This window comes from Nyctibius grandis, chromosome 9 (genome assembly GCF_013368605.1).
Source record: "Nyctibius grandis isolate bNycGra1 chromosome 9, bNycGra1.pri, whole genome shotgun sequence".
In the NCBI taxonomy this organism is placed as follows: domain Eukaryota; kingdom Metazoa; phylum Chordata; class Aves; order Nyctibiiformes; family Nyctibiidae; genus Nyctibius; species Nyctibius grandis.
In genome coordinates, this window is record NC_090666.1 from 3,130,635 (window position 1) to 3,151,987 (window position 21,353).

The 21,353-nt window shown below is 39.3% G+C and overlaps 1 protein-coding gene across 3 annotated transcripts in view; it reads left to right on the top strand.

Annotated features, from left to right (window-relative positions):
• The first annotated feature begins 309 nt into the window (after window positions 1-309).
• Window positions 310-21,353, top strand: part of GULP1 (GULP PTB domain containing engulfment adaptor 1) — a 163,459-nt gene continuing 142,415 nt past the window's right edge. Inside the window, exons 1-2 of one of the 3 annotated variants that reach the window (XM_068407589.1) lie at window positions 321-389; window positions 1,623-1,730. The gene's annotated coding sequence lies outside the window, so the exon portion shown is untranslated. Of the gene's footprint in view, window positions 390-1,622; window positions 1,731-21,353 lie in introns of all 3 variants that reach the window. The other 2 variants (XM_068407587.1, XM_068407593.1) reach the window with 2 other exon arrangements.

Genomic DNA, 21,353 nt, shown 5'->3' on the forward strand with positions numbered 1-21,353 from the left:
GCAGCCCGCCATGGCGTCACCGAGGGCCGCTCTGGGACTTCCCGCCTTCGCCCTCACCAAAGCCCGCGCTGCCGCCCGCCTCGCGCCGGAGCCCTGCGCGCGCTGCCCGCTAACCGCCCTGACGGCCGCGCGCGAGGGCACCCCTTCTGCCGCCACCTCCCTCTTCTCTCCCTCCCTCCCTGGATGCCGGCCGGCGGCGGGAGGCAGGGGGAGCCCGGGAGCAGCGGCGGCCCGGCCCGGCGGGCAGCGAGCCCGGCAGGCAGGCGGGGTCCCCGCCCGCCCGCGCTGACGTCAGGAAACTTTCTCCGCGGCTGAGGCGGGAGCGGGCCGGAGCGGGCGGCGGGTGCCGGTGAGGCGAGGCATCGGGACGGCCTCCATCACCTCACCAGGTACGCAGCGCTCCGCGCTGAGAGGCGGCGCGGGGCCCCGGCCCCCGGGGGGCAGCTTGCGTGCGCGGCAGGGTGCTGAGGCGGTGGCGCGGGCTCTTCACCGTCCCTGCCGGGGACGAGGGCAGCAGGGGACGGGCGCAGCCGCCCGTTCCCCGCGGATCCCGAGGTGCGGTTGGCGAGCGGCAGCGGGGAGGGAGGTCTGGGCGCCTGTTGATCGCCGCGGCGGCAGCGCTGCCCCGGGCTCGGCCTCCCGGCCGCTGCCCTTGGTTGTAAACTTCGCAGCCGGCGGGTGAGCCGGCGAGGCGGGCGGGCCGGCGGAGGCGGGCCGGCGTGAGTAACGGGGCTTGTTCCTGGGGTGAGCGGAGCGGGGCTGGCGGCGGGGCAGCCGCCCGCGCCTGTCGAGGCTTGTGTGCTTGGCCGGGCTCGCCTGCGGGGAGCGGCAGCGCCCGCGGGCTCTCGGCGGGGCGTACCTGGCCGGCGGTGCTCGTTAGCGAAACTTGCGATGGGCGCAGCTCGCAGCGGTTTTCTCCTCTAACTTCGACACCGCAAGGGCTTAGAGGCTTTAGACACGAGAGATGCCATCGTGCAGGGCGTTCTGGCTTTCAGGTAGCTGAAAATAATCGAATGCCTTTCATTTTTTTTTCTCTTAGTACAGTAAAGCCATTATCCGAGACAAGGTTTTGTTTTTCTCCGGAGGGCTCAGCCGCGGCGTTCGGCGGTGCTGGGAGGCGAGCCGAGCTCGCCGCTGAGGCTGATGAACGCCCAGTGGTTTTACAAGGGAGGATCTCCGACTCGTAGATAAACCCAAACCACCAAGTTAACTTTAACTCCGTGGAGCACCCGAGTGTGGGGAGGGTGGAGTCCTGGAGTAGTTTGTCGTATCATCATGTGAATAGAAAACTGAAATCTGAGCGAGGACTGCAGCCGCCGGCTTGAGGTCGGGCGAGGGAGATTCAGGGAGAAATTCTCTGTTTAAGGGGGTCTGAAAGTTGTGTGATAGTTCTCTGCAGGAATAAGGAAAAGTATGTTGATAATTTAATTTCGCCATCATTGTCATTTGCTGAAAGGCACCGAGAGTCAATGAAAGGCCTGTAAAGGTGTTAATTGTATTCTTCATACAAAGGAACTTGCCCCCTTCTAAAGAACTAGATTTGTGGGGTCTTTTTGGAACTTAAGACCGTCATTACGTTTCTAATTTAAATGTCATGCAACTCTCACTTTTTAAATTTTCAGTTGCTACAGTTGTATTGCAGTTCCAAGTTTTTATAGTCATCTTTATGCAGATGCAACTGAAAAGATGTTAAAAAACCTCATGAACTGGAAAGCAAGCTGTACATGAAGGTAATTATGAAGGTGCTTTTAGTGTGCGTGGATACATATAAAATGTTTTAACAGTGTTTTCCATCTGCTGAGTAGAAATAGAAATAAGCATCTATCTTCACATTTTATGTGAATAACTGTGAACCTGTCCTTTTAGAAATACTTTTATCTTTTCTGTATTTTTCTTCCCCTGCATGATAGACTAACGTAACTTTTGTTGTACCTTTCAGTTGTTGTAGTGTTAAGTAATACTTCAGAGCTTCAAACCTCTGCCACTTATGATGATAATCAAAATAAGACAAAATAATTCACCCGAGTGGAAAAGAAATATCTTTTTTGAAGGTCAAGCTTCTGTTTTTATGGCAATTTAAAAATGAGCAGAAAAAATTGCTTCATAATTATAGATTTCCTTGATCTGTTTGTTGTGTAGTAGCATGTCAGGGACAACCTCTGTATTTGGAGATTATCCACGTGCACTCAGGGAAAGGAACAACAAAATAGTGGGGGGGGAAAAAGGGCAGTAATTTCATGATTATTAGCTTTATGCTTTTTGGTATGCATTTTATTTTTAAGTGTATGGATGCATTAGTGATTATAGGCCTCCTTAAAGACATATGTTTACGTGAAGAGGTTGAATAGAGTGATCTATGGATTAAGAGCCTAGGAGTTATGGCACAGTGTCAAAGGATGCTGGGGAGCAGTTCGGTTTGTGCTTTTAACAGAGCTGCAGTGGCAGGGATATTAGTGAAAAGAGACTGGAAATAAGCAGAAGAAAGTACAAATCAGGTTGCCTTGGAAGTAAGGATGACAGTCTTCAACGTGATCTTGCTAGCATTGGGCGTGTCTTGTGAGTGATGAGTACAGAAATTAAAATGACTTTGATGCCAGAAAAAAAAGAAAAAGCTAGATTGTGGCAGTGAACTACTACTACCATGTTCTGTGTAAAGCATTTTAAAACACATGGGAAAATACAAACCTATGCTAGAGGACCAAAAAGGAGGAAGATGTAGTTAATAAGGGCAGACAATGAGAGTGGTTATTACACAAACTAACAGTTGGTACTGTCTCCTTAGTCCTTGGCGACAACTTTGTAATCTTTTTGAGGTCTTTTTAGAGTTCAAAGATGATTGTGCATCTACTGCTCTGCAAAATACTCACCTGATGTGATGTTTCAGAATTTCCTTTACAAGCTCATTAAAACAATTTGTTAGTCTCTTGCCTGTGGACAAGGCTACATCTCATAGTTCAATAGCAGTGTGTCTGCATTGGTGTGTTCATACAACATTTGTAAATATTACTGTATGCTTTAAAAATCATAATCAAAAGACTCGTATGAAGAACTTGAGAGGTCAAATACAATAAACTGGCATTTGTACTATGATTATAGAATTAGTTTTTCTCTTGAGATAATCCCTCAAGAGCATATTGCTTGAACGCGTCATAAGAAAATAATTAGAACTACCACATGAAATAATTAAAGGCCAACTTCAGCTTGTACTGAGGGACTAATGTAGCTTGAAAGAGAACAAAATAATGAACTACCTTATCCTCGAATTGTTGATATCTCTAATACGACTTGCAGCAGGATTCTAGTTCTGTCAGTTTTTTCAAGAGAGGAGTAGAGAACTGAGAGCTGAAAAGTCCACCAGGTTCACTTCACAAAAATCACTGCTCCCTTAGAATTTTCAGTTATTGTCAACGGTGAAATGCGTGGCAGAGGTTGAGGCTGTGTTTCAAGTAAATCGGCTCTTGAGACAAAAAATCCTGAATGAATGACTTAATAGAGTTGTTACGTAAGAATACGCTAATTGGGCACAAATAAACATTTTCCCCATCCCCTTTTTTGCCTTACTGTAGTCTGATTTTTGGAGAGATAAGTGCCTTTAGAGAATCAGGTTGTGTCCCAGAAAAGAACAAATAACACCTGTTAGAACACCTAGTGCCTCTGCATAGCTACCTAACGACGTTCTCTTTGGTTCTCTTACCTTCAATGTGTAACTTTTCATATAGATATATTTGTTAATATCCTTGTTCCCAATGGAAGTCAGTTCCTTTCTACTGTCTCCCGAATCCCTGAGTTGAGAACCCTGGCGGGTTTTTTTTGTGCAGTTAGTCTCACTGCCGTGTGGTCAGTGCTTTGCTGAAGATGCCCCATGACTTAAGTGCTACATCAGACTGATTTGTGGATTTGCTGTTGTGGAATAGCCAACTATTACCATATAATATGTAGCCTTTATCTGGGTTTACACTCATGGCCTGTGGTGGTTAGGGGCTGGAGGAAGGAGGTATTACGTTTACTCAGTTACTTGTAGTTTTCTGTTGTATCCTCAAGGCATATGCCTGTGACCTAGCAGGAATGGCAGAATGCAGTAGTAGCATTACAGTGAGTTATTGCCCACCCTTTTTGTCTTAGATATGCAAGTGTAGACCTTGTCTGTGCTGTTTCATTTGCCCAGGGGCACTGAAAGAACGCTGGGAATGGTCAGTTGTAGCTCTTAAGTCTTAAAAATTCTTTCTACCTAGGCTGCAGCTCCAGAGGTCATCTGAAATGCCTCCTCTTCCTGTCTGGTTCCAAAACATGTCTGTTACACTAAACTGAACATCAAGAGGAGGAAGTGATGTTATTATATAGATTTTATCCAGGATTTCAATAGTGAATTTATTCAGCTGGAAACTCATAATGAATTCCTAGGAAAGAATTCACACTTTGATTCCTCCACCCCTCTGCCAGTTCAAGCAGATGTTCTAATCACCAAGCTAAGAGGGTGCTCTGGATTAAAATGTTACCATTTCCTCAGGTGGAAAGGACATACTTTTGGGGGGTGTAGTTACATGTTAGGCAAAGAAAGAAAGAATGTAGACTGTTGTACCGTAATGAAACAAACATTTCTGTAGAAGAGAGAAGTCCTGAGTTTCCGTCAACCATGTGAGTGGTAAACTTTCCCTGGAGCAAGAGGCAGAACTCGGGCTTCGTAATGCCTTGATAATGTGGCAAAGAAGTACTGCAAAGCCCCTTAGGTTAAGATGCTGGATTTCTTTAACATCTGCAAAATTCTTTTCTATTTTGAAGGGCAGGCACTGAGAAATTCTGTTTATTATTTTAATACCGGAGTCTGACCTACTCAGCTTATTAGTATATAATGTATATTCTACTCCCTTTGTTAATATGGCATATATTCTATGTCTAACTCTGAGCTTGCATATTCAGGTTTTATTCTGAGAACTGAGCTGGGTTTTCTCCATTTTCTCTCTCACTTGCAATTATAAAGATTCAGAAACATCTGTGCAGCCAAATTGTTTTCAGTTTGTTCTGTCAGCAATACCTGATCAACACCATTGCCTTGCATGAGTTTGCACAAGTGTAACTCGGTAAACAATTCTCTTAATAATGCACTGGTTGGAGCAGAGACTGCAGCTGGCTCAATCTTACTTTTTTAAGCTCTGTGGCACTCATAAGTTGTTGCTAAAATTTGTTGCTTTGTCACCAGAAAGCAGAACTGTAATCTATGGAAATTCTTTGGACATTCTGGTTATTCTTTTGCTGTAGAGAGATCCTGACCAGTGCAAGTGAATAATACTTTTATTTTGAAAAGTGTATGAAAAGTGTATGACTTTTAAAGCAAATCGTTTGGCATTCAGAAGGGTCTGATGGCTGTTTTCTAGCACGCTGTGTTGCTTTAGTGGAGCAGGGTATGTGGGTACTCCAGTACTTGGGAACAGATACGGGCAGAGGAGCCTAATCACCAAGGTGCTTCGATCTTCTAATCCCTAAAATAATGTGAAAACTTTAAAACTGCATTCAAATACCTACCTATTATTTTTAGATAAAATGAAATTGTTTTTTGAGGACTACTGGACCCTCTGAAACTATTCAAGATCTTTAGTGTGATTTCTTTAATTCTTTCTCTGCCCTCTCCATCCCCCTACTTTTAATGGGGGCAATCTTGGACAAAGACAAAATGCAGCAGTAATGTGGTGTGCAAAACAGAATCCCGACTACTACCTGCTGTGACATTTAATAGTCTATTTTATTTTCATTTTTTGTCCTTTTAAATGAAGATGTTAGATCTTCAGTTCCTTCTGGGCAGGATGGGCCATTAGGAACTCAAACATTGTGCTTAAACTTTGCAAGTGATCTAGGACACTCTAAATCCATGTAGCCCTTAAAAGGTTTTTTCAGAGCTCTCACCAGCCTATGCAGAATCAAGTTTTGTTTTTCCTATGCATAAAGGTACTCCTAGTATTAATCAATGTATTTTCTCTTTTGTCAGATTGAGAGCTTTTATTTTTTTTGTGCGTGTACGTCTTTTAAAGAAGAGGTCTCTTGAAACAACAGCATTTTTTTCTTAATCTGTTGTGAAATCTTCTGGAAAGTATAGCAGAAGTGAGGTAATGAGCCTAGATAAAGGACTGTGTTCCCAATAAAAAATGATTTTTCCTGCAATCACATCTCAAAATGTTGTTTGGAACAGCAGTCATCTTTGCATGCCAATTACATTAGGAGTTGTTTAAAAAAGCTCGGTGTGTCCTCAAACCTATTTTCTTAACGTTTATCCAGACCATCTTTCCAAATGCCTTGCTGTGCAGATACGTGCTGTCTCTAATGCTTTATTCCTACATGCTGTGTTGGCAGCCCTATGCATTCAAAGATCATGAGTCAGGTTCCCTAGGAAAAAAAAAAAAAAAATAATGAGATTAAAAATAATATAGGCTTTGCCTTTTTTGAACATTTGGTATTGTTTTCCTTCTTTAAAGCTTTTTTTTTTTTTGCAACTATGTAGATCTGAAACTTATTTTATATTGAAAACAGATTTTTTTTTTAAAGCAAGCTCAAAATTTCAGGACTTGGGTCTTCAAGAAAAAACAGATCTTGTGAGACTTGCCCTAAAATGATGAGTGATGGCACCACTGTGTCTGAGCTTCTGCTGATACACACTTAAGTCTTAAATGAGAAAAATATTAGTCAAAAGGTGTCATTTTCATCTGTGTTTATATTCAGATATAACAAAGAGGCCTCTGCTGATGATTCTAACTGCTTGTTCCTGTGCTCAAGTCAAAGGAGATTCACTGTGAGAGCTGAAAATACTAGCTGGTAGTGTATCTTCTGCTTCCCAATGGATAAGGTGACAGAACCATCGCTTCTAAAGCAGTGGACAGCTGTGGTTACAGCTAAATGGTGGTTTCATATTGTGGGGTATGGTATGCCCAAGTCGTACCTATTTTAGAGTAACTGTAGTTGAAATAACATGAGAAAACTTGTTAAAGTAATAAGTATCAGTGAGAGGTGAAGTGTATATGGTATAATATGATGCTGAATCTTGGGACAGAAAATAGTAGCAGGGGACTATGTAGCCAGCAGAAAGTAGTTTGAGAGACTAACCCCCACCATTGTGCCCCTTAATCTGTTTCACATGTGTAAGCTTTAAAGCAGAACTGCTGTGGATTTGTAAACACAAAGGTCTTTAACATCTGAGATTAGTACAATCTTCTTCCTGATTCAAGCAGCTGAAAAATTGCATTGCTAATTTTGTAAGTTATATGTTGTATTAATATTCAATTTATCCTGATGTGCAAATAGGCTTAGGATGGAAGAAATACTTTTCCAACAACTTTTGCAGCTGGAGCTGTTACTAATTCTCTTATCTTTCTGTGCCATACAGTAATTGCACTTAATTGTTTGCTTCTGCTGTGTTTTGTGGTGTGAAATGCAGTATGTCAACACTGCTAAACTGCAACATCAGTGTGTGTAATGCTAATGTTCATGAAAGAGATAATTTCCAGATTTCACCTAACTGGATGAAACAGCTCATGTGTAATTACCAATGCAGTGATTTTTATACATCTTCTTGTAACAGAAGTTAGTAGCTGTTTTTTCTCAGTAACAGGTTGATTTTGTCTTCACACGTGTTTTTGTGTAGTGTGTTGTACTGGTAAGCTGAAAGGCAACATACGAATGGGGCTGGGCCAAAGTCCGTGACTGGGAAAGCGGGATATAAAGAAACATTTTCGTACACAGCCACTTAAAAACATTGGGATTCTCATTAAATTGCGTGCTATCCTTATAATTTAGTGTAGCTCTCCAAAGTTGAATCTACTTTTTTTTTAAAAAAGCATATTAGGCTTTTTTTTTGAGACCAAAAGAACTCACCTAGAAGCATTCCAACATCTAACAATGATTCTACTACCTCCCCTGCCATCCCATGCTGTGATGGGAGCTCTGTTTCTGGCTTAGTCCCCCCAGGTTTGAAATCGTACTTCTTAAGAAACCAGCCAGTCTGGGAGAGGGCACTTGGGAACTTCATAGTTCCCGGCTTCGTTTCTCTCAAAGACTGTTTCTTCTGCACTGAAAGATAGCAGAAACTGCCAACTGTGTTTTAACCTGGCCAGACTGACTTGCCATCTCATACGTTTGTCACAAGTAGTTTCTCATTAACAGCAAAGGTAGATTAGAAGAGCATATGACCTGTTTATTGTTTTCTCTTTCAAAATTAAATACTTCTTCCGCAGGTCGCAGTTTCACTCCCCGTGTTTTATGTCTGAGGATATTGAATGTAGCTATTAAACTGCTAGACTGATTTTGTATTAGTAATTTTCTACAGTATGAAGAGCAACTCTTGAATCCAGATCATTAGCCGGCATTTCAGCCATGTAATACTGAATAATGTGCTTGCGTTGGTGATATCCACAACTGTCAGTACAGTTACATTGACTGTGGTCAGTGGCTCTATTTTACTGGTTTTAACTGGGATGGCACAAGACAGCTGATGGCTACAGACATGGCAGATCTGCTGGCATGGAAAATTCACAGAGCAAGCACAGCCTATGTAGGTATGATAGTAATCTGTCAGGAAACTGAACTGCAGCTGACAGCACTGTTGATTGTTTCTCTTAGAAGAGTGCCAGTATTTGCTTTGCTTTTGTACTGATGGGCAAAGCAAAAATGATTTTACTGCCCAAGTGCCATTGCTGCTGCAAGGAGGGAGGATGTCTATGTCACAGTAGGCAAGGATAGTGTGCTATACTTTTGAGTAACTACTGTAATGCGCAGTGTTCTGTATTATGGATATTTACAGTCTTGCACATATGCAGCAGGGAATGGCTGGTCATTATCCGCAGCAGTTGATGTAAAATTGTCACACTGTTTGGATTTTCTCTTTTGTTTTTGGGTTTTCTGAGGGGAAGAAGGAGGGGATGACTACTTAGCAATAATATGATGCCATGGTGCCATGCTTCATGTAGCTATGTGTTTAAAATGGATAATTAAGAAATAAGGCAGTGTAAATTGTATAGACTATTCTATATGAGCATTTCATATTTGATGGCAAGCATAACATGCACACACTAATACACATACTTCAGCTTGCTCCCAATATAACTGATGGCTGTCAATCTTATCTGTCTTTAAAACGTAGAATAATTTGCACATGAATTCTAAAACCAGCCTCAGATTCAGAAAAGATTGGCATGCTTTATTGAACAATTTGCAGAGGCTTACTTAAAGGTTTAGGTTTGTCCCAAGTTTGAACCTAGTAGGATAAAGGATATCCTAAGAGAAAATGTTATTCTGTTGAACTAGAATGCATTTACAAAATGTCTGTCTTTATGTGAATTTTACTCCCATATTAGTCTGTTTTGTTTACTTTTAAATTCCTGAATTCCATAAATAAAGCAGCAATGTAGTCTTTACTTCTAGATCTCTAAAGCAAGAAATGTAGTCACTAAAAACTGATAAAAATAGATGCAACATAATTTGTTTACATATTTTATTCAAGGCCAGATGAAGAAAATGAGAGAGAGCTAATACAGATGAGAGATGGTATTTTGTGGAGAAATAATTTTGAATAATTTTGAAGGGCTAATAGATGAGACTTTTGATGAAATGGAACATGTGTAGCTCCTTTTGCTGGCCAAGGTGATCATTTAAAATAGAATATAAAGCTGCTTCTTCCTATAGAGAGTCTCTGAGAACAGAGACTTTTGGGGAAGACTCTGAGTGTTTCATGTACTCTGTGTATCCCAATATCTTTGCTGGTCACTGATTCTCTGATATTTTTAAGAATTTCTTCATCTGTGATACTTGATGCCTGAACCTTAACTTCTTTCCACACCCCACTCCTGGAGGAATCTGTGATACCTTAAACAGAAGTTCAATATCAGAACGAACAGTCACCATCTAAGCTCTTGACATCCAGAATATAGAACCAGATCATATTTTGATGACTTAAGGATATTGTACTTTATTATGTAGCATTTTTCTTACTGTTCTTGGAGGATATCCTGAGTTTTTATAATTTAATGGCTTATGAAGAATTCCTAAACAGGACTTTCTTCACCTTCCCATTTTGAAGTTGTGTTTCCTCTGTAGCATTGTTAGGCTTGATTAGGATCTAGGAACTTTTTGAGTAGCGAGTCAGAAAAATAAACAAAAGCTGAGCAAGCAAAAGCTGAGGAATGGAAGAGATTCTTAAATGGTTTAAGTGTAGTTTAAATCCTTTCAGCTCTAAACTAAGAGGTATGGTTTCCCTCCCCTGCATGCATGATGTTTCCTTCATTTTTCCCTGTCCCTTTCCTTCTGTTGCCCGTGCACCCTCAAAAAAAATCATTGAGGACAGTTCTGCTGTGCCTTCCTCGGGCAACTTTGTTGGGTATGCCTAGATGTGCTTCTTTAAAAGAGCCTGAAGGGAAAGCTTACAACTGTAACAAATCTGTTATTTACTGTTTTGCAGGTTTTACACATGCATATAGTCATAAACCCTAATGGTTCCACAGCAGTCCCTTATGTACTCCTTACTCAGAGAATTATCTGTGTTGTGACTCTATGTGCTTTTCAGTTTGGGATTTCAAATTTTTTTACATTGTAACTGAGCAGTGATTAAAACGTATGGAAAAATGGACCATAAAATAGATGTTTGGTGAAAGATAAATAAAAGCATACTTAGTAAGATTAGTGGAATATATTTGAGATGTGTTATGTTACTGGCATACCCATGACTGCTTAAACAGTGAAATAATCTGTTGCTGTTTAATCCACATCAATTCCATTTGCTAGGTCATCTGGAAGTTACTTTTGCTGAATAAAGTTCTTAGTTGCTTAGCCACATGACAGGGGAGAAAAAAAAGTCAAACTACTGAAGAAATATGCCTTGACAGTAAAGATCATAATAAAATGCTAAAGATCTCAGTTCTGAAAGAAATAAGTTGTTGGCTGGAAATAATTGCTTTGAATATTTTGAATTCATTATGGTGAATTTTGCCAGATGCTCTTGAGGAATATTTGTGTATGTTATTTACTGTGGTGTTTCTTGTGCTTGCTGCGAGGCATGTGTACTTCTGGGTAATTTGATTCTGTTTGTTTATGGTCTAAATACTTTTTTCCCCCCAGACAGCAGTATTCAATTGTGTATTATGTTCAGCTGCTTTTTAGAAGATGCGATACAAATCTAAGTCCCAGGTAGTGTTTGTGTAAGGTAGAATGAAGTGTATTTCTTCTTAGCTAGCAAACTTCTTTTGAATCTTGACATATCTTGACAGATTTCTGGAAAACCTATAGGTGTATATGGCAAAGTATTGGCTAGTGCAACAGCTAATATGTGAAAAACTCCATTGCGAATGACCGCAAGTATATGGTTACTAGTTCTGTTTTGTTATGGATGTATGAATTCTGCTCATCTGTGCTTTGGTTTCTCCAAGTACGCTTGTTTTAGACCTTCACACTGTAGTTCTGTAAGTCATTTGAGATAGCAACAATGCTGCTGAAATGCTGGTTGGAGCCTTTCTCTATCCGTTGCCACCTTTCTCCTGCCCAGTGCGCCTTTCTTTGGATACTGGCTCAGGTCTTTATGATATGGCATTGGGAACTGGATCAAGTATGACCAAGAACTGGGAGGAGGGGGGAATGGGTCTGTTTATACATGTTTAGTCTGATTGTGGAGCAACAGTGTAAGATGCAATAAAGTTGCATTTTGAAGTAGATAGAAGCTAAGCTGTAAGCCTTGGTTCAATGTGCACAGTTTTTTTCACTGCTTGCAGTGTAGTTCATCACTGACCTGACCAGAACAGATTCATCCATATAAACATAGTCTCTATCTGGCCTTCACTGATGTAGTTTTATACTCATCAAGGCACAACCACTTTAACAAGTAAGGCTTAACAGTGCTCTGTTGTGGAAAAACATAAACCTTGTTGTTACTGTATCCAGTTTATTTAGCTTTGTCATAAATTCAGGTTTCTAGGTGTGTATATTAGGAAGGTTTGTTTTGTTTTCCTGCTGAGCTCTATCAGAAAAAACACAAAAGCTTTTTTCTTGGCTCTAGCCTTTCTTTAAAAATGGAGAATGCATTGACTTCTGATTCCAACAAAACACTTAACTTTATCAATTAAATAATAATAGAAAAGAAACAGAAACTGAGGATCTTTCAACTTGTTTTCTTTGTGTTTCGATTTCTTGTTCTTTTTTAAATGCAGACTTCCTTGATTGGCCCTGGTAACCACTTAAAGACCTGAGTTTGCTGGTTTTCTTTCCATATTTTTGTTCCTAACATCGTATTCTTTTATCACTTATAGAAAATAAGTATTGTGTATTCAGTGCTCTTTCCATGGCAAATAACCAATAACAGTGTTGTACATTGCATCATGTTACCCATCAGGCTGACTGTCCATTGTGAAGATTTAATTTCATGGCAAAAAAAATGTATATTTCTGTAGCATTCCAATTATAGCTGTTAATTTCATTCTCTGTGTGCTTATGCCTGTCCTTGTTCATCAGAACTACTCAGAAGTGTCTGAAGTTAATTGGCAGAATTTTGGTCCCAGATTTCATATGTTTATAAGAGATTAAGAACGGTTTTTATTTAAGACTGCTGTTTCATACTATTAAATTGGAATTAGGTGAATACTGATCTCTCTAGAACAGGAGTTAATGTTCTTATAGTCACTGTTTAATAGCTCAGTTGAGGGTGAATGTTATTGTGTAGACTGTTACCACGTAGACTAGATTCATAGGCTCTAGACTAGATTTATAGGCTGATAGCTTTTCAGGCCAGAGCAAACGATGTGGTGATCCTGGCTTGTCCAGTGACTGTTGCGGTGGCTCCTCTACTCACCCCCAATTAAAATGTGTTACAGCTAAAGATACAGTTTTCACTTTGAATCTCCACTGTTGTAAGTTTTATCATAACATCGAACAGAACATGCCAGTACGTAATTGCCTTTTGGAGGCTCTTTTTACAGTTGATGGTGCTGCTGCTGCTTGAATAGAGAAGGATTCTGGTGTTTAAGGAACTGGTTGATCTTGAAAATGAAGGCAGACTAATGAAACTGATTATTTTCAAACTAGTCTGTACTGGAATTAGGCTATAGCAGAGTGATCCAATTTTTCCTTTTGCCTCTCTCCCCACCAGTGATTTTGGAACTTGTTGTCCTGCTCCAGTAAAATTTTTACACATTTCACTAAATCTGATGAATGGTTAGAAAAGAGAGAGTGACTTCAGTGTCCCTGTAGAAGACGTGTAGCTGACTGGAGAATGATGTGGCAGAAACAATGGATTCTTGCTCATCACCTGAAGTCTGCTGATTTTTAGTGACAGTCACCTGTAATAAAACCCCTGATGAAAAGGTTTTTTTCTTGCTCTTAAAAATGTATCTGTTAAGCCGTCATAATGGATGAAACCCTTCTAGCACTTTATTTCGGAGTGGCCTTACAGGTGCACAACATTATGAAATTTAGTGTCATTCTTTATCATGCTCATGCAGTTCAGTCAGTCATCTGTATTATTTATTATTTCTTTTCTATTTTTATCACATTTTATGACATCCTGTTTTCTTGAAACTTTCGTTTTAGCCCTCTTCAGTTTGCTTTTTCAGTAGATACAATCTTTTACTTATAGTTAATTGTGCTTTAGCAGAATTGGCATGACACATTCAATATATGTACAGTATATATGAATTTCCTTTTTTTGCCGAAGTCTCTTCAGTGTTCCAGATTTTTGGCGGTGGGGTATAAATCAAATAGCTTGGCCATTTTTGTGTGAGGATTCTCAGTTTGCTGTAGATGTCTTCTACTGGCTTGAAGAACTTCTACGCATTCCATATGCCCCCAGAATTTGCAGTTAATTTTTTTCCTCGCAAATTCCTTCAGAAGCCTGGGTGGCTTTCAAACTGGATGGTATGTTTGGTGTATTTTATTTAAGAAAAAACATATGATGCCAGTTGGGCTTGTTATTTTTCAGATGTCATTTCGGTATTCTTTGTTCAGCAGTGTCCTAAATGACCCTTTCTCTATGTGCACCAAATTCAGACTTGCCAGGTTTTTTTCTTGTATTTACTTTTGTGTTTTTTTATAGCTTGGTATGCTTTAGTGCTCTCTATAAATTAAAACAAAAACTAATGGAGTTGGACGTCTTGTGCATTGTCTCTGCTGTCTGTTCTCTTGCAAGCAGCTGGTAGTAATGTCTGTCTAGAGGCTTTGAAGGTCATTATTACATGAAAGAATTTTAGGATCTTCTGTATTTTACTGGGAAGCTTCGCAGGGTTACTTCAACTGTGCTTGTTTGATTTGTAGCTTTTCTATATATTACTTCTGTTGCTTATTGTTTGCTGCTTGTTAATTTTTTGTCTATGCTTGGAGGGATTTTTTTTTCCTTCCTGTGATTCTTTTTAATTGGGTAAAATTTTAAAGCATGAAATTTTGTCTTCTTGTGTTTTCTTCAGTTGCTTGATTCAGCTGCTGATTTATCTATACCTCTGTTTCTCCACCACATTTTTGTTAACCTTGCAAATGCAGGAATTGGTCACTGATTCTTACAGTCCTATTTGCTAATTTCTACAGCTCAATATCACTTCAATGTTTTTCTTCTTGCATTGAAACTGTATGCATGTCTTTCTGCATCTCCCAGTTCATTTACAGAAGTTAGTGATAACTTAATCGATGAAAGCAAGAATTTGAAATTTGAAGGAATATCGGCCACATTTGGTCATTGTGCCTGATCCCTATCTGTGATTCCTCAGGAGAAAACAAGGAATAGGTGTGACTCATAAACACTGGATTACTTTTGTCTCTTTTTTATGGATTTTTGGATGGAAATGCCACTGTGTTGCCATTGCAGGTCTGACTCTGCAATTTTAACCAAGGATGCAATTTCAATCTCTACCGTTTTTCATAAATACTCTTTTCCTGTGATCACTCTGTGACTTTCCACATCCTCAGATTTCTAAACTGGTTTTTAAGATATGATGCAGGTTGTAAATGATAAAAGTGTACCAAAACCTCTTGGGTTAAATACGATCTGGTGCTCTCTTTTAGATCAAAAGATGAATCCTGTTCAAAATGATTTTCCCTTCATCTGCTGCATTGCAATGATGTCATATAACAGGACGTTTTTAACCTCCTGTGATTTTTTTAATACTTACTGTGTTTTACAAGGAGGCTTTTCCTATTATTGTTCTCTTGTCTTCTGTGATGAGAAAGACAAATGTCCTGAAGAAAACACTATGTATGATTTTTACCGGAACACACTGCTGATCTAAATAACGAGTAGGACTCTTCAGATGCAAGTGTAATAATATCACAAGTTTCAGCAAGCCTTTCTGGAGATTTATGGTAACTATCAGGGCCAATATGCTTAAAGTGTGTTTTTTCCATTTTTCAAGTTCAAAGAGAAAACAACCATTCAAGTAAAAATAAATCTGTGGTGTAGACTTCTGTTATAGCAGTAATCCCAGGGTTTTTTTTGTAGAATGAATACAATACGTTAATCCTGATGTGCTGGACTTTGAAATAAAAGTATTGTACTACTAGTGTCACAAATGGCAGTGCAGTGTCCTGCTGCTTTTCCAGTCCTAAAATACACATTGAGTGTGGTGATACCTGTGAAAGGAGAATACATGGGATTCTACAGAGCTCTGGATTGAAAAGGTAAAGAACATGATGAAAGATCTTGTAGTGCAAGAAGGATTTAAAAACAACTCCTAGCTTGAACTGCAGTAGTGAACAAATTAGATGTTTTGATGTGACAAAGTGGGAAATTGATGGCAGAGAAATGAAGGTTTTTCCTTTAAGATTCCTGCACCTGCATCTGTTTAGTCCATAGGTTAAGCTGTTGACAAAGCTTGAGTTTATATTTATTGCTTGGAAACAGAAAATATTTTGAAGTCTGTCTGCATATTATATCCTATATGGGCAGATGACACAAGTTAGTGATTACCACTAATATAGACCCAGGGCTTTTTTTTACATTCCAGGATTATCTTTCTTTCAGAAGACAGACTTGCCTCTTTCTCTGCATAGGATCCAAATCATGTAGCACCTCAGGGACACTTGCCATGAAACAGGACTACCATGTTTTACTCTATCTAGCACAGCATCTCCCCACCTCCCCAGTGTAATGGCGTGTATTTGTGCTCTGTTGGTGTTTCAGCTCTCACTCTAGCTCTTTAACTAGCTTAAATGAAGGGTTCTAGATACCTTTTATCAGTATGACTAGCCCAACTGTGTATTATTGTCAAAAACGTTTCAATTTAAATGTAGATAACTTTGAAGTTATGCAAAGTTATCATAAATGCATAATTTAAATCATAAATGTAAATGCAAATTCTTATTTACATTTCAGTATTTCTACTTGATATTGACTTAATACTTGATCACCTCGATCCTGGCTACTTTTAAAAATTTTTTGTTAGTTATAACAAGTAGTCTGTTTCAGTCGCTTAATTTGAACCAGCCCAAAGGAGCCTGATTCCAAAGAACACTGAGAATCCCTCTCATTGAATATTAGACACGTTAATTTTGGTACAGACCTGAAGTTGCTTGTCGTATTTGTAAGCTTCAGTAAAAAAACATTCAGTCCTCAAAAAGGAGAAGACTTGGTTTTTATAAATCCAGAATTTGCAGTCCTATTCTGTATAATCCAGGAGTAACGAAGTATCTTTCTATGCTAGCTAGCAAGTACATTATTGTGTCCAGTCCACAATAACGAACAGGCTAATGTAATTCTTAAGTGGTTGTGACTCATTTAAGGAGCTGCTTTTATTAAGATAAATCTGAGTAGTTTGCAGTTTCATAAAGGTGGATGGCTGTGTGTGGGGTGTATCTTAGGAAGATTTTGAGTTGCAAAGCAACAAAGCCAGTATAATTTTGTCTTTTTTTACTGCTTCTTGAATTGTTTGTTCACAGCCATAGATCTGAGGTTTGCTGGAGAACATATAGTTACACTACACAAAAGATTTTTGCTGAAATTAATATATTTAAATCGCTGTGAGAATTTTTAATAGTGCATGTGGTGCTTTGTTTCATGTGTCTCTTTTTAGTTCTGTTTGTTGAACCCTGACACTCATTGCAGCAGTATAACATTGGTAGCAGGGGCTTAACAGGAGTAAAGGAGTAGGAAAAAAGTAGAAATACATATAATGACAATTTATGTGATTATATTAGGAATCTTCTAAATTAAGAAAAATTGTGCTTGAGGTTATGAACTTGCTTATGGATCATACAAGCTGATGAGTGCAGACAAATCTGAGCGCATCAACTCCTGGTCTGAGCAAACCAGATAGAAGACAGCTTTGTTCCAGAAATACTCTGTGTATACCTCTGTAGCTATGTTATCATGCTTCAATACACTCTAACACAATTTGGGAGCGGGAGAGTGTTTGACATGATGAGGTGGTCATAAACAGTGTGAAGTTTCAGAGGGCACATGGGTTGGTTAGGATTCAAAGATTTATGGAATCAGCCCCAAATGGGATGTTGAAAGGCAGGCAACCCATGGAAATCTGTAATTTCCATGTTCCGCCTGTTTCCTTTCTGTTTATTCCATTTCTATTTCTGTATTTCTTGGTGCAATGTCTGGCTGTCTCTGCATCACTTCTTGGTGCGTGAGTGTGGTCAGAATCTTTTTGTAGCTTCTTGGCAGGTATTACCGTTGTGTTAGATTTTCTAGCACTTGTGTCATAAGATATTTGGAGTTACTTACTCAGTCATAAACTATTTGGGATAACACCAAATAGAGGTGAGAGAGGCCGCTGGGTTCATTTTCATATTAGCTAATAGGTTGTAATTTTAATGAGGAAGAAGAGTTTGTGTGTTAGGCTGAGGAAAGCTGTGGGTTCAACTTGTAATCTGGATTGCCTGATGCTTGCTTTGGACACCCTTTGTGTAAGTAGTAGCCTAAGGATTTGATGTGGCTTCTCTATGGGGTGGTATTTTTTTTTTTAAAGGTCTGTGTATATGTGTAAGTAATCGTGCTCCCAGACTGTTTGAATTAAATAGTTGAATTGAACTGAAGAGTTCGAAGTTGCTGTGTGTGTGAAAATGGAAGGAGAATGTTGCTTTGGAAGATGGGAGAGCAGAGGGGTGAGGGAGGCTGGCCGTGAGTATTCGTGTATTTCAGGTAGCTGGGCTGTGATTTGCAGACAAACACAGCTGTTCTGTTTTTAAGAATAGATATTTCTACAAAGCACAAATATGCTATCCTTCAAATATGTGAAAAAGCTGAAGAGAAAATACTTAAATTATTTACTTTGTAACAGAAAGCATTTGTTTATTTTTTTAACTATCTCAGACTAAATATTGAAAAAAACACTTGTAAACTCTGCATACTGGCCTCTTGTTTACCTTGGGAAATTGGTCAAATTATCGCACTGCACTTGTGTATTTTTTAATATTTTTAAAAAGCTGGATAAGAATATGGCTATAAAAACTGCGGAATTGGTATTACCTAAAGGGTCAATGAATAACCTACAGTGAGGGAAGATAGTGACTGGAGCGCCTTAGCAGGCATGGCAAGCTGTTATATCAGATCTATTGCTGATGGAACGGTTATGTATGATCACAGCATTAGTTGTCTCATGCTATGGCTTCTCAAAAATGAATTTTCATTCTCTATCCCTTCGTTTGCAGCTTTTAGATATTGCTTTTTCATTGAACTGTATGACTTTTTTGTGATTGAATATATACTTGTTATTCTAGAGGCATCTACCAGTGACTCATAGTTGGTCTACAAAATAGACTGAGACCAGATAATAATTTTAGTTATGAATTCTCTCTACTAGCAGTGGTATGCATGTGCACATCATCAATGCAGATTATAGAATTTTACTTACTAAGATTGCCAAACACTTTCCAGGGTAGGATGCTACTTTTAACATGACCTGTTACTAAACTTGTAACTTTCCTGCTGTTACTTGAGTTATATCAGTTACTAAAGGAAAAAAAAAAACTATTCAGAAAAGAAAAAAAAATAGAACTCTGTAAAACTTTAATTTAAAATTATTTGCTCCTAGAAATGTCTTATCTGAAACTTGTAATGAATTGGTGACATGTAGTATTGTTTTTCTCTTAGCAGTTCTTAGTAGTAGTAGAAAGCACATCCCCTATAAATTTTAAGAAATTTGCAGAATTCATCTGTATATACCAACATTTTCTTCAGGTTCATATCTGCAGTAATCATACAATATAATTTAGAAGGGGCTGCTAGAGGTCTCCTGTTTGCCTCTCTCTTCCATACCAAAGTGAAGAAACGAGTCCTGTAGTTGGAAAGAGATCAAATGGTTGGACTCAATGATCTTAAAGGTCTTTTCCAACCTAATGATTCTATGATTCTAAGATAACTTGGATTAAGATCTTAGGGCAGAGAGCCTGGAGTTGGAAAGAGAAGAGAACTTGAACTAGGAGCCAGTACTAGATCACATAGTAATTTTGAAGGGAAGAGAAAAGCAAGGTCTGTTGGGAAGATGGATTATCTGTTCAGAGGAGGTAGATATCATGTGAGGAGCTGGTAGTGAAGGTAAAATTTAGATTTCTTAATATAAAAAGGCAAAGACCATGAACTGAGATGACATTAAAAATGGCCAAGGAGCCTTTGTGTGGATTTTCTGTAAGTGAGGAGCGACTGGGAATCAGGATAATCATGGGGCATAGGAGGGAAGGAGTTCTTGCAGCCAGGCTGGAGAAAAAACACTACAGATGCTGGAAGGGGTTTGAACAGAAAGAGCTAGTCTTGCATATGATGGGAAGACAGAACTTTGTCCTTGGGAATTTATTGCCCTCTCCAGAGCCTGAAATGGAACTTAACCAATCAAATATTGTTCTGGAGAATGTGATTTTTCTCCTTGTTTTCCCTCCTTGATACTGGTCAAGATGCTGTAGTAAGCTTTTCGCTGATATTAGGTATACTTGGCTTCAGCTCTTGGCTCTGGTTTGAGGAAGTGCTGACTCTCATACCTGACATCAAGGGCAGCTTGCTTTGAACATAAAGTACTCCACATTTTATAGCTCTTTAGGAAATACCACCTGAGGGCTTAGACACACGTTTTCTTGGCAGATAGTTTCTGTAGTTTCTGCCAGGGTTTACTGCACCCGCAGCAGATCAGTTCAATGGAGTGTTTGACTGTAGCCGAGTTGAAACTACCTCTCACTAGAGTAGGCAGTTTCATGAAGATAATTTCAGATTGGGACCTTCAATTCTTTGATAATGTTGAATAGCTACAGTGATGAAATGTAAAATGAGGACACTATTATTGAAATTGAGTTTTGAAAATCATTGAAGTTTGTGGGCCATAAAGTGCTCTGCTGAGAGCTGCCATAGAGCTTATGAGCATCCTCTGTCTTCAGACTCTGCTTTGAGGAGTTTCCAGTAAATAATGCACCAGGCTTTACGATGGACCATCGAACAAGCTGCCCACTCAGGGAAGAGCATCTATTTTGTGTACTGAATGAGGCAATAGCCTCTAGAAAAAGTCTTCCCTTACACAATCGCATACTGTCATTATTCCTGCGTGTAAGGAATCCCAATTAGGATCACATAGACAACATTATTCTGCCACTTTACAACTTTTGAGTCATTATTTACATTGCTCAAACCTTGCACGTAGTACTTCATCTACAATTTGGGTGATTAGCATAATGAGTCATTCAGATTTTTAAGAGGATAGGGCCTTAAACTGGACTGGTGTGATAAGAGGACTTCTGAGTCAGTTGTCAGAAATACTGGAAGTCCTTTTCTTCTCCTGGACTGTGCTGGTGGCCAGGCTTGCCTCAGGGGAAAAGGGAGTTTTCAACTGAAGCATCCACTTCTGAGTGCTATTTTCTGCTATTTTAGGAAGAGGCAACTTCACTATCTTATGGAGGAAGTCCTTCTGTCTTCCTGTTGTTCAATCCCTGCAGATTTATATTTTATTAACAAAATAGCTTCTGCCAGAGGGAGTATTGGTAAATACAGGCTGTGTAAGAACTATGCAGAAGCCTACCTTGCTTGGAATACTTCATATAGTCTTGTTCGTAAGTTGTTACTGTTAATACAGTTGAAGGATTTGACAGTCACAGACAGAATTCTTACTGGAAAAGAATTCTTACTGGAAAGCTAGTGTTATTGCCCATATTTGTGATTTTTTTAGAAGTAGTTTATAGGGATTAAGTTATTAATGGGATTTGACAGCAAATATTTTCACAGAATCGTTGTTTCTGGATCACCTGTTTCTTGTTCAATGTCCATGACTAATTAGCTTATAAAAAAAAAAACAGTCATTGAGCTCATATCTTATAGAGAAACCTCTGATGTTAGATTTGATCCCCTAATTGCTCTTATAATTGACATTCATTAGAGCTCTTTCACAAGTCAGGGCAATAGACCTCCTTTGTTTTATTTAGAATGT